Source organism: Berghia stephanieae, chromosome 4 (assembly GCF_034508935.2).
Source record: "Berghia stephanieae isolate SIO BIC M18660-M18661 chromosome 4, UCSD_Bste_1.3, whole genome shotgun sequence".
NCBI classification, from domain to species: Eukaryota; Metazoa; Mollusca; class Gastropoda; order Nudibranchia; family Aeolidiidae; genus Berghia; species Berghia stephanieae.
The window spans coordinates 16,284,642-16,297,507 of NC_088363.1; the positions used below are offsets into that span (position 1 = coordinate 16,284,642).

Here is a 12,866-nt window from a genome sequence, read left to right on the forward strand (position 1 = left end):
TGCGATTTGGATTTGATTGATTTTTTTTGTTTAATTGTGCAACTTGTGACAAGAAACTTAACAAATTACTGCATTACAACCTTTGGATTAAACATACAACAATTGTGACTGCTGAACTGCCATCCAAGATGGCGGTCATTCTTTTCTCTCTGTAAACAAATTGAATATTTTTGGCATATTTTATCATTTTCAAGTGCCTTACGATGTCCAATGACAATACATCATGCACATCTTCTTGGATATGTGGGATTGTGACACAACAGTGACATGGAATGATATAGGAGTAGTCTGTGATAGATGTAATCAGTGGTACCATGGACTCTGTCAGAGTATCGGGTCAGCAACATATAACCAACTGAATGATAGCAGCGAACAATGGTACTGTGGCGTATGTGACAATCCCAACAGCAGGACTGTTTTTGACCTCCATGGTGTTGACTCATTAGCAAACCTTTCCCATTCTCTCTCAACTCTGAGTGTTTCTTCTTTTGGCGCCACCCCCACCAAAACATTCAAACCTTTCCATGCTTCCACCCCTTCTAGAGCAGGACAACAAAACAAATGGAAAGACAGGCCACTAAGAATACTCAATATTAATTTTCAGTCTGTAAGTTCCAAAAGAGCAGAGTTCCCCCATCTCATTGACAGTCTAAAACCAGATATTATTATTGGTACTGAAACATGGCTAGACCCTGACATTTCGGATGCAGAAATTTTCCCACACAGCTTCAAGCTATATTGAAAGGACCGAAATCGCAATGGAGGAGGGGTCTTGATAGCGGTTAGAGACAACATTGACAGCTACAAAGTACCAGACCTGGAAGTGGAAGATTATGAAATAATATGGGCACACATAAAACTAAAAGGAAGGCGCTCACTCTATGTTGCATCATTCTATAGACCAAATGTTGCTGACACTGACAGTCTTGCTGGGCTCCAAATAACCCTACAAAGAGCAACCCAGATGAAGAATGCGCACCTCCTTATTGGTGGAGACTTCAACTTCCCAGGATGGAACTGGAACTCTATGAAATTAAAAGAAAAATGCCCATTTCCAAACCTACACCTTAACTTCATGGATATTGTTTACGACCATGGACTACAACAGATAATTGATGAACCCACGAGGGGAGAAAATACACTAGACTTAGTCCTTACCAACTCACCACAACTAATACCAAGGGTGGAAATCATTCCAGGCCTCTCAGACCATGATATTCCATACTGCGAGTTTAGCCTCAATACAACAAAAAAGGCTCAACCTATCAGAGAAATTCCCCTCTACGCCAAGGCAAACTAGGAAAACTTAAGAAATTCTGCAAAAAATATCAGCTGCAATATTCTCACCAATGAATATAAGTCCACAACTGAAGACCTATGGTGCGACTTCAAAAACGCATTACTGGAAGCCGTCAAGGAGTTCATACCTCACAAGACCACCAAAAGCAAGACCAGCATGCCATGGATGACATCAAATTTAAAAAGAATGATCGCAAAGAAGAATCGCCTGTACAGAAAAATGAAAATGTCTGGTGATAAAAAACTAACAACAGAAATTCGCATCCTGAAGCAGATAATACAGCGCGAAATGAGACGTAGTTACTGGTCTCACCTCAACGGCATCTTTAGCGATGAAAATGAAAATAAATCACAAAATAATAAAAGATTTTGGTCTTATATAAAAAAACAAAAATCTAATAATGTTGGCATAGCACCACTAAAAAAGGAAGGACATCTCATTTCAGACCCCAAAGAGCAGGCAGAGATCCTTAACAAACAGTTCCAATCTGTCTTCAGTGAGGGAAAAGAATTTTCAAATGCAGAGTTCCTTAACAAGACATCAATGAAGACCACCAACACTCCTATAATGAATGACATTACCATCACAGAAGAAGGAGTAATGAAACTACTACTTAAACTTAACCCCCACAAAGCCAGTGGTCCTGACAACCTATCCCCCCGCATCTTAAAAGAATTGGCTCCAGAACTTGCCCCAGGCATCACAGCCATCTTCAAGTCCTCCTTGGCTTCAGGTGTAATACCATCAGATTGGAGAAATGCCAATGTAAGAAAGGAGAACACTACGACCCGGCAAATTATAGGCCCATCTCCTTGACATGCATCATCTGCAAACTAATGGAGCACATCATCGTCAGCAACATCATGAACCACTTTGAACAACACAATGTACTAACCGAATACCAACACGGTTTCAGACGTTTGCGATCTTGCGAAACCCAACTGCTGGAATTTACGGAAGAACTGACAACCAATCTGGAGAAGGGACTCCATACAGACGTCCTTATCATGGACTTTGCCAAAGCCTTTGACCGTGTGAATCACAGCCTACTTATGCACAAGATCTGTCGTTACGGCATACAGGGCACAACCCAAACATGGATTAAGAACTTCCTACATGACCGCCAGCAAGCTGTTATTGTTAATGGATGTCGCTCGACTGAAGTACCTGTTATATCGGGTGTCCCTCAGGGATCTGTCTTAGGACCCTGTCTATTCTTGGCATACATTAATGACCTGCCACTTAATCTAACCACAACAGCCAGACTCTTTGCAGATGATACTGCAGTCTACAGCACTGACAGTGACAAACTGCAAGCGGATCTGCGTAAACTAGAAATATGGGAAGAAAGCTGGGATATGAAGTTCCACCCAGCGAAGTGCGAATCAATGTCCATAACAAGATCAAAAACACCCACGATAACTGAATACCACTTACATGGACATACTTTGGAGACAGTGAATGTTGCAAAATATCTTGGTGTTAGCATGAAAAAAGACCTAACATGGGATGAGCATATTAACAAGATCACAAGTGAGGCAAACAAAACACTGGGATTTTTAAGGCGTAACCTAAAAATTAGCTCCTCGAAAATCAAGGAAAAGGCATACAAAACATTTGTAAGACCTGTTCTGGAATATGCTTCCACTGTTTGGGATCCACACACCCAAAAATACATCTCAAAAATAGAATTAGTGCAAAGAAGAGCTGCACGCTACGTCCTGATCAGACATCACAACACCTCAAGTGTATCAGACATGCTGGAAAAACTACAGTGGCCGAAATTAGAACATCGCAGAAAATCAGCAAGATTAACAATGCTATTTAAGATCAAGCACCACCTCGCTGAGTGCCCAGTCATCAAGAAAAAACCGATACCAGCACCTTTGAGACAGAGAAGAGGTAACAACAACCAATACAGCCTCATAACACACAGAACACAATACCGTGGTTTTTCCTTCTTGCCGCGTACGGTCAAAGACTGGAACCAGCTTGACGCTAAAGTGACCGAAGCCACTACAATTGATGCTTTTGTGGCAAGTTGCTATGCAGATACTTAGACTTAGACCCTACACAAACCACCACTGACCAACGTTGACGACCCCTGAATGTCCCTGGAAATTGATTTTAGATTAACGATTATAAACAAGGAATACAGAGAGATTAGAAAGCAGTTTCATATTTGCCATAATAATCAACCAATTGATTGTGGGCAATCAAAGGAAGAAGAAGAAGAAGACTACTATTACTACTATTACTATTATGAAGACTAAGCATCCTAGTAGGGGGATGAGAATAGTCACTCCCGGTATACCGTCACTCCCTATATACAAAGAACGAATAAGCTATCTCCAGACACACTAAGGAGATATTAACAAGCTACCTGTTTAAAACCAGTCTTTAAAACAGACCGTTAACGTGTTGATGTAAATTATGCAGGAAGGACTTAGAACTTGGGATTTTTTCAGATTTCCTCGAAAAAGGAGGTTGTTGTGTTGCCAGGTACCTTTGCAAAAATTCCGCCAACTTTATGCCAGAAATCCTCCAAAATCCGCCAACTTTATCCTACTTACCTGCAACATTTGCCTAAAATCCGCCAAAAAAAATAAATCCGCCATAAAAAATAATCCACCATTTGATTTAACTTTGCGTGCTTTGATCTCAAATAAATGTGCCCTTAAATTAGTTTTGCAATACAGTATGCCCCCCCCCCCCTCAAAAAACAAATACAAAACAAAATCAAACCAAGAATAACAAACAAACTAGAGCATTTATATTACGCAATATCCACAAAGGTGCTCCAAGCGCTTTACTGGGTGTCCCTAGTAAACAGCAACACTTAATAAGACGTAGGACGAGACACGGCGCCTGTTAGTCGACGTTAGAATTTTGTGGACAGAGACAACGCTGTTTACGCCCATGTACCAGAGCATACACAGCCTTGCCATGTACTAAGGCCCTCTATATAGTGTTCCAGGCCGGGAAGCAGGTCCGGAAAAGGGATAGAATAAAAAACTACCAGGCCGACTTTTTAAAACATTTTATTGACTCCAGCATATTTAAAATGTATCACAATGTTATTTCAATATTTTTCCACTACATCATATTGTTTTGAAATAGAATATTATGACCGAAAAACGGATTTGAAGTGAGAACTATTTTACATCTCCGCCGCTATTATTTTAACTAAAGGTATCGCATACGCAATCAGGCCTACGATCATTCCGCCTTTTGTATCGCTATTTCTTCCAGGGTTGCCAGTTTGGCATTTTAAATGCCAGATTCCAAAAATCTGGCATTTTTGAAAACCGTTTGGCATTAGAAAAATCATTTGGCATTTGGCATTTTCATTTGGCATTTTCTTTTCTTGTATATTATACTTCAAATGACACCTTTTCTTAATTATTTCTAAACGCGTAAAAACAAACATCTTCACATTTCTTTTTCATTCTTAAAATCCAACCGTGGTGTAGTGGTTTAGCACTCCACTTAGTAGTCAGTAGGTAAATAATTACCCCAACAGGAAATTTAGTATAATTCAAAAAAAAAAAAAAAAAAAAGAAAAAGAAAAGAAAACACGCAAGCCACCAGGATATGATAGTAAATTGTCTATCAAAAGTGAGTAGTTTTCTTAGTGGGGGTGGGAGTCAACAGACTTTGGCATTTTTTTGGAGTGTTTTGGCATTTTTTGAGTCTTCCCCTGGCATGTTGTTGAAAAATAATCTGGCAACCCTGATTTCTTCCCCGTTGTTCCGCCATTGTTCTGACAACAATGCCTTGATCTGCTAACAAAAGAAAGTTTGTTTCAACTATTTACGGATCGCTGCCTCTCTACAAGATGGATATAAAGACGTCTAATTCCCTTTGAGTGTTGCTCTCTTCAATTTTCAGCGTATCCTCCCAAACAAAGGTGAGTTTTTGTCGCGAGTTTTGAGTGTAGAGTGTGAGTGTGACGAGTGACAATGACAATGAGAATGACTGGTAAAAATGGAATGTGAGTTTGGATTACAAAGAGAGTTTTATCTAACTCACAGCTGACTGTTAAATGAAAAACTAGGTAGATAGACGTCTTAAATGAAGATCAAACTTCCGAAAGTTCCTACATCCCCAGTATTCTTGTATTTTATAATGTTCTAGAGTACTATCTAGATAGTAGGCGGTTTGGGAAGGGGGAAACTTTTTTTTTTTAATTGTCTCCCCCCTCCCAAACTCCCTACTAGAACATTATAAAAAAAGTTTCCCCATTCCCATTGAAACCCCTACTAGAACAAGAATACTGGGGATGTAGGAAGGAGCTTTCGGAAGGCTTCCCGTCAATCTATCTTACTTAGACTAGGCAGTTCGACTGCAAACGGGGCTGATTGTGTCCCAGCTCTCAGCTAGCCCATGCCATTAGTCATAGGGAAGTTGTGACTGGAAATTGAGGTGGACGTCTTAAAATATGACGTAACATTTTGGCAACACTCATATATTTAAAACCTTTAATTAATCTATTATTATTATTATTATTAGGGTATTATTATTATTATTATTATTATTATTATTATTATTATTATTATTATTATTATTATTATTATATTATTATTATTATTATTATTATTATTATTATTATTATTACTGTCTACGTACACGGTAACTGGGCACCTATCACTATCATACGTTTACTGCGTCTTTATCTGTTTATTGTTTGTTTTTGTTCGTTTTTTTCCCTCTTTTTTTGTTACCTATTTTTGTTGCTGTTTTTCAAAAAAATTTTACCATGTTTTTAAAAAAAACTTCGATTTTAATTTTCTAAAATTATTTATTTATTTGAGATCAGTATTTGTGGGCCTTGTTTCTTAATGGGGCTATGTGGTCTAGTGGGCAGCTATGTGGTCGAGCGGTATGACACTCGCTTTTTGATCAGAAGGTCCTTGGTTCGAGCTTCGCTTGGCGATAGTTGAGTCCTTAGAAAAGGCTCTTTACTCACATTTTCTCACCGTACTCAGGTTTTAAAAAATGAGTATCTGGCCATTAACAGCGTTGTCTCTGTCCGAAAAAATTGTATTATCGCCTAACAGGCGTCATGTCTCGTTCTACATGTTACGTGTTGCTGTTTGTCAGAGACCCCTTGTAAAGCGCTTTGAGCATGTTTAGTGGAGATTGTACTATATAAAAGCTCAATTTAATTTTAATGAATTTAATTCGTACTTCCTTACAAAGGGGTAGGCTGTCCATCGTTGTTTATATTTATTCACCTTATCTACACCATTCACACTACACATCTCTTATTCGTCTTGTTTTGTTGATAAAGGGGAAACCAGAAACGTCCACAGTATGTCTTCGTCTAATAAATTGAGGCTTACAATTCAACACTTATCGTTATTTTTTAGATGATGTGTAATGTGTACATGTATCTTGTAGTCCTGCTTAAAACAATTGACATTAATCTCTACCCTAATTTCAAATGGTTACTATAAACTAATGTATCTACCTTTTATTTTTTTTTCCCACAGTATTTGATAACCAACAGTTCGTTCCATGATGGTGAACAAGTGCTGTGTCCCTGGATGTGACAGTAATTATTACAGACTTAATTGTGCGCCAAAAAAGGCATCTTGTTTTGAATTCCCGAAAGATGCAGAACAAAGGAATTCATGGATTAGAAAAATTCCTCGGGAAAACTTGGTTGTGACAAAGTTTACTGTTGTTTGTGAAAAACACTTTCAGGAAGATGATATTATACGTTTTAAAGTCATTCCTGAAAAAGATGGACAACCACAGAAAACTGTTCGCAGGAAGCGTTTGAAGTTGAAAGCTGGTGCCATCCCATCAGTTTTTCCAAATCTTCCCTCTTACCTCACTACTACCCCTTTGCCTCAAAGGGAAAGCCCCAGGAGTAAGAGACAGAGACTTGAGGAGAGAGAAGAGGAAAGTTTTAACGTTTTTTTAGAACAAGATAAAATTTTAAGTTTTGAGCATTTTAAAAATGAAGTGTGTGGATTTTTTAGTGAATGAAATTAAGTACCTGTCAGATAAAGATTTGTATGTTAATCTTCTTATTGATGAAGTTCATGTCAAGTCGAAATTATCCTACAGAGGGGAGCAATTAATTGGACAGGCTACAAATGATCCTGAAAATCTTGCCAAGTCTATGCAATGTTTTATGATTTCTTCTGTCATGTCTAATAAGAAATTAATTGTTGGAATGTTTCCTGTTGTAAAGATGACTTCAGATTTCTTGTTTGAAACAACAAATGATGTAATTTTTAATGTTTGTAAAGCTGGATTTAATGTCATCAGTGTCATTTCTGATAACAATAGAATTAATCGAAAGATGTTTTCTTTACTGACTAAAGACTCAGAAACTAAATTTTTTATACCTAATCCTATTGACAATTCTCTCAAGATTTTTTTATTGTTTGACTCTGTTCATCTTCTCAAATCAATTCGAAATAATTGGTTGAATGTTAAAAACGATAGTCAAACTTTTACTTTCCCCAATTTAGATAGTGAAGTCATAGATAGCAAATGTATTTCTCATGCTTCCTTTTTTGATTTAAAGCATTTATACAGAGTTGAAAAGTCCCAACTTCTAAAAGAGGCCCCTACCTTAACCTGGAAATCACTATTCCCACACTCTTTAGAGCGTCAGAAAGTCAGTTTAGCCCTTAAGATATTTAATGAAACCAATATTGCTGCTTTGAAAACCGTAGGTCCTCATTCAGCTTTCACATCTTGGGAGGGTACTGTTAATTTCTTGACTATAGTTTGTCGTTGGTGGGATATGGTTAATATACATCACCAGTATTATGGGAGGAATAAGATTAAACCAGATGCCTCTCCTTTCTTCTCTTGTGAAGATGAAAGACTGAGTTGGTTACTAAAAATGTCTTCATGGCTCAAGAAATGGAACCAGATGCATAAAGAAACTAAGTGTGGTTTTTTGTCTTCATATACATTTTATGCTTTGTCCCATACATTAGAATGTCTAGTTGAATTGATAAGATATGTTTTAACTAAACTTAATTTTAAATTTGTTTTGACTGGAAAATTTCAGACTGATGATCTTGAGGCTCGTTTTGGTCAATATAGGCAGTTATCAGGTGGAAATACTTTGATTTCTGTGGAAGAGATTCTTCAGAATGAAAGAAAATTAACTATAAAGCAGCTTTTAACTATTCATTCTTCTTCTAAAGGCAGCATTCCCTTAAATGTTAAATGTTTTTTTATCTGAGTTCTCTTCAGATAATTTGGATGAAAGTGACATGCTTTTCATTCAAAATTTTCCTTTTGAAAATGTTGAAATTCAGTCAAGAGTCTTTAGATGTTATATATGTTGCTGGCTATGTTGCAAAGAAAGTTATTACAAAAACTGATTGTTCTTTTTGTTGTGAGATTGTAGGAGATAAAAACAAATGTCTTGACTTTTCTATTGATGATAAACTTTTAGAGTATTTTGAAAACCTTAATCACGGTGGCTTAACATATCCATCTCCTGTTCTTGTTCATTTGTTTCAAATTGCACTTTCAATCATGAATGTTGCTGTTAGTAATATGGAACTACATTTTTTGAAGTTAAACAATCAAAAAGATGTCCTAATGAAACTAAATATAGCTTACTGGACAGAGTGTAACCTTCCCATTGAATTTTCATCTGTGTGTACGAATTGCAAGTCTCAAAGAGATAAGTTATTTCATATATGTATGTATATCAACATTTGTCAACATTTTGTTGAATAATTATTCTAAGAAAGTAAATGAAGCAAACTGTTCTAATCAGATTGTAAATGTAAAAAAAGCCATAAAATTTGCATGATTTGTATTTTTGTCAGAATTTTATATTTGTTTGTTCCTGACCTCACATAGTGGGCAGGGAGATACATACTGTGTCTTTTATCCCCTATATCTGTTTTCCAACATGCTGTCTTTGTCTTGGGAATGAGATTACTTGGTTTTGTCCTGGCCCTGGACGGATACCCTGGCTGGGAGGGAAACAGTCAAATGTATAGTTAGTTTTGGGAGATGATAATTTTTTTTCCTTGTAAATCATCTCTCTGTTATGTACTGTATTATTTTTCCTTTCACCAATGTATGATTTGTAAACAATTGAGTGTGTTCCTCTGGAAGGAGACCTGTGCTTATGTCTGAATGAGACATTGAGTGATCTCAAACTTCGTACACTGATAGTGTGCTCTTGGAATCAACATCTGTTCCCTATTTGAACCAATTCCCCTTTGTCTGCCTTATTTTTGGGTGCTTTAATTGTAATTCTATAACTTTTAACTATCCCATTTTCTTCCTTTTTTACTGGCGCTGATATGACCTAAGTGTTGTAAAACCCTTAAAAACAAAAACAAAAAACCCCACATATGCTTGTTTAAATTACTGGTTTGTATGTTTTGATAACTATGATGTGTGTAATAAATATAATTGCTTGATTGAGTGATATAATTATTACTTCAACTATACTATAACTGTAATTATGTTTTTGAAATCACAAAGTATAAATATATTTTAAAAGTATGTCACTTGCAATCTCTGTTTTATATTATGTATGATATACAGATTGTTCATATGTTAAAAATAAATGTCCCAATGAGATAACTGTAAGAACTGAGTTTTATTTCTTACTCTAGTGTGCAAGCGGATGGTTGGCGGGGTCATAGTAGATGGGAATCCTTTTAAGGTTCTTCCATTGTCATACTGCTTCTTCTTTGGGGGGGGGGGGGGGGGAAGTATAATTATATATCTAAAGCTATTGCAAGTGTTCTACAGCTACGACAGTCTCAGTCATTTTTTTGGAAATGTATTTTCTTGTCTCTATTCAACTTGTAACTACAAACTGTTTTCAGTTACTTTTCTTTTATCTATCACCTTACTCTCTCTCTCTCTAGTGTTCTCTTAACAAGCTTACATACACAGCTGCTCTGTTTGTTCAGTCGTGCTATACGACTGAGTACTTACGTACAAAAAGGGTGTTAGCATATCCCTGGGCCATAATGCATGTTATGGGGTAACCATCATCAATCTATATTTTTTACTGTAAATATCTTTCGTCACCTATTTTGAAAGATGATATTTATTTCCCTCGTAAATCTACCTCTCTGAAACATCCATGGCAGGGCCTAAAGTCTTGGTATCATTTTAACTTGTCTAACATCTTACTTACCACTGAGCACTTATATGACCTTAGCAGTGAGCATGGAATAACCCACATAAAAGTAAAAAAAAGGAAAGTATAAGAATTTTCACTTTTAACTTTTATACTACTATTATTATTATTACTACAAAGTACTCTATATGGGTAACTTGTGTAACTTTAGCTAAGTCGTTATTGATATTGAAATGAACGAACTTATAAGCGTTAATATTATTTAGAAATAAGATCCTCTAACACTTAACACGTCTTTAAATTGTTTTGTGCGCAAAGAGCTGCACGCCGGCGTACAGGTAAACGATAAAGTGGACAGCGGCGAAGTCGGCCTGTTAGTTTTCGTCCCTCTCCCACGCTTCCTGGCCTGTGCTATATAGACAGCCTTGCCATGTACTCATTTTACACAAGAGTACAGTGAGAGAATGTCAGTTAAGAAACTTTCCCAGTGACTCAACTATACGCCGCTCAGAGCGGGTCCCGAGGCCAGGACCTTCTGATCCGAAGGCAAGACCATAAATAAATAAAAATCATTTATCACTATAATAAAAGTTCTATCAATATAACTCTGAAAATTTTGATTTTCATTTAAACAAAGATATATCCATTTTAGAATTGTATTTATCTATTTAAATTCTTCGTTAAGGCCAACGTCGGGTGAGACAAAAGACCGCCTAAACTTCAAATTATCATTACTATTATTATTATTATCATCATCATCATCATCATCATCATCATCATCATCATCATCATCATCATCATCATCATCATCATCATCATCATCATCATCATCATCATCATCATCATCATCATCATTAATATTATTATTATTTCTATTAATACTATTATTATTATTATTATTATTATTATTATTATTATTATTATTATTATTATTATTATTATTATTATTATTATTATTATTATTATTATTATTATTATTATTATAGAGCTCTGAGAGAGTGTGTGAGTATGTGTATGTTTGATTGGTGTATGTGTAAATTGATGTTTAGCTAATTATAACAATAGCAACACATCACTTTGTTTTAATTTCATTGTTCAATCTACCGGTATTATTGTGTATACTTTCCCTTCACAATGTTGGTCTGGAACAGAAAAGATTCTTTACTACAATTCATAGAACTGTACGTCTAAACGGAGCGTCTCTCATCGACAAACTGTCGGTTCAACCTTAGCCATCGTTAACTTATAGCATGACACTGACCAACAAATGACGTCAAAAGACAAGTCTTTGGCCACAAAAGAAAACAAATAGTCGTATTCAACATTTCAACCAATGGGATCACTTGTTTCCTTGAGCACTACTAACGACAACTCACTTGGCGCTGCACAAACCTTAAAATGACGTCAAACTGTAAATCCTATAGGGTTCTAGTGTCCGGCTTTAAGTTAACGTTGGCTACGGTTCAACGGTGACCCACATCAACCGCGTCTCAGTTAATCCGCCAGGCCGTTGGTGAATTAACTGCACGTGTAAATGGGGCTTAACCATCCTTGATAACACCTATGTAAGTCTGTGCCTAGCTGAAGATGTTATCTATATATTCAATTTTGGTTTGTAGTTTCTTTTTCTTTTTTTCTTTATTTTTTTGTGCGCTTCACAACTTTAAAAAACAAACAAACAAAGAATTTATTACATATATAATATACGCATCAAAGCACAGAATGGCACGATACTTGAACATGCTTTATATGCTCCATGTGTGATAGTTTGATATGGACCACAGGAACTCTTGTTTTAAAACAAGAGCTTGTATATACACGTTACAATGTCCTATGCGAATGAATGGGCATAATCAATACACAATATCACTATCATTGTTTTCTTTGCTACCATGATTTGTTGCATAGGTAAGTTAACATTATATTTCAAGACCCTCTTTCTCTACTAAGTGTTGGTGGATGAAAACCCTACTCGCACTTATTTGCAGGTCTGATAATCAAATTATTTATTATGAGCTCATTGTTGTAATGGACATTTTTTTTTAAAATGACGCAAAATATTGTCTATTACAACAATGTTAAACTAGGCCCTTGAACCGTTTTCATGAATGAAGACTAGATTTAGTTATTTATTAGTCTAGTAAATGTCTTGCTAGTCTTAAGCCTAAACGAAGCAAGTGACTAAAAAATCGGATTTCATGAACCATTGCCTAGAAGTGGGTGTTGTAAGGCCGGTGACTAATTCGGCTGTGTTTTGCTGGTAACATCCCGCCCTCTAGTGCGTGATGGCATGTAGGATACCTGCCTTCGTATTGTCAACGCAAAAGATGTCCAAAGAGAAAATTAGCAACACATCCGATATAAATAATATTTTGTTCTTTATATATTTTAACTTCCTTTTGTCATGATGAATCAAATCACGTGATATTGACTTTGGACAGCTAGACTACAATGGTATCCAAATTGAACCAA

General features: G+C 36.3%; 2 protein-coding genes across 3 annotated transcripts in view; one reads left to right on the top strand and one right to left on the bottom strand.

The window, feature by feature from the left end:
• Positions 1-3,804, bottom strand: part of LOC144970109 (uncharacterized) — a 38,976-nt gene extending 35,172 nt beyond the window's left edge. Inside the window, exon 1 of one of the 2 annotated variants that reach the window (XM_078909338.1) lies at positions 3,684-3,804. The gene's annotated coding sequence lies outside the window, so the exon portion shown is untranslated. The remainder of the gene's footprint in view (positions 1-3,683) is intronic. The other variant, XM_078909340.1, reaches the window with a different exon arrangement.
• Positions 3,805-12,174: 8,370 nt separating this feature from the next.
• The window catches only part of LOC144971706 (uncharacterized), a 29,937-nt gene continuing 29,245 nt past the window's right edge, over positions 12,175-12,866 (top strand). The window contains exon 1 of the mRNA XM_078912780.1: positions 12,175-12,302. The gene's annotated coding sequence lies outside the window, so the exon portion shown is untranslated. The remainder of the gene's footprint in view (positions 12,303-12,866) is intronic.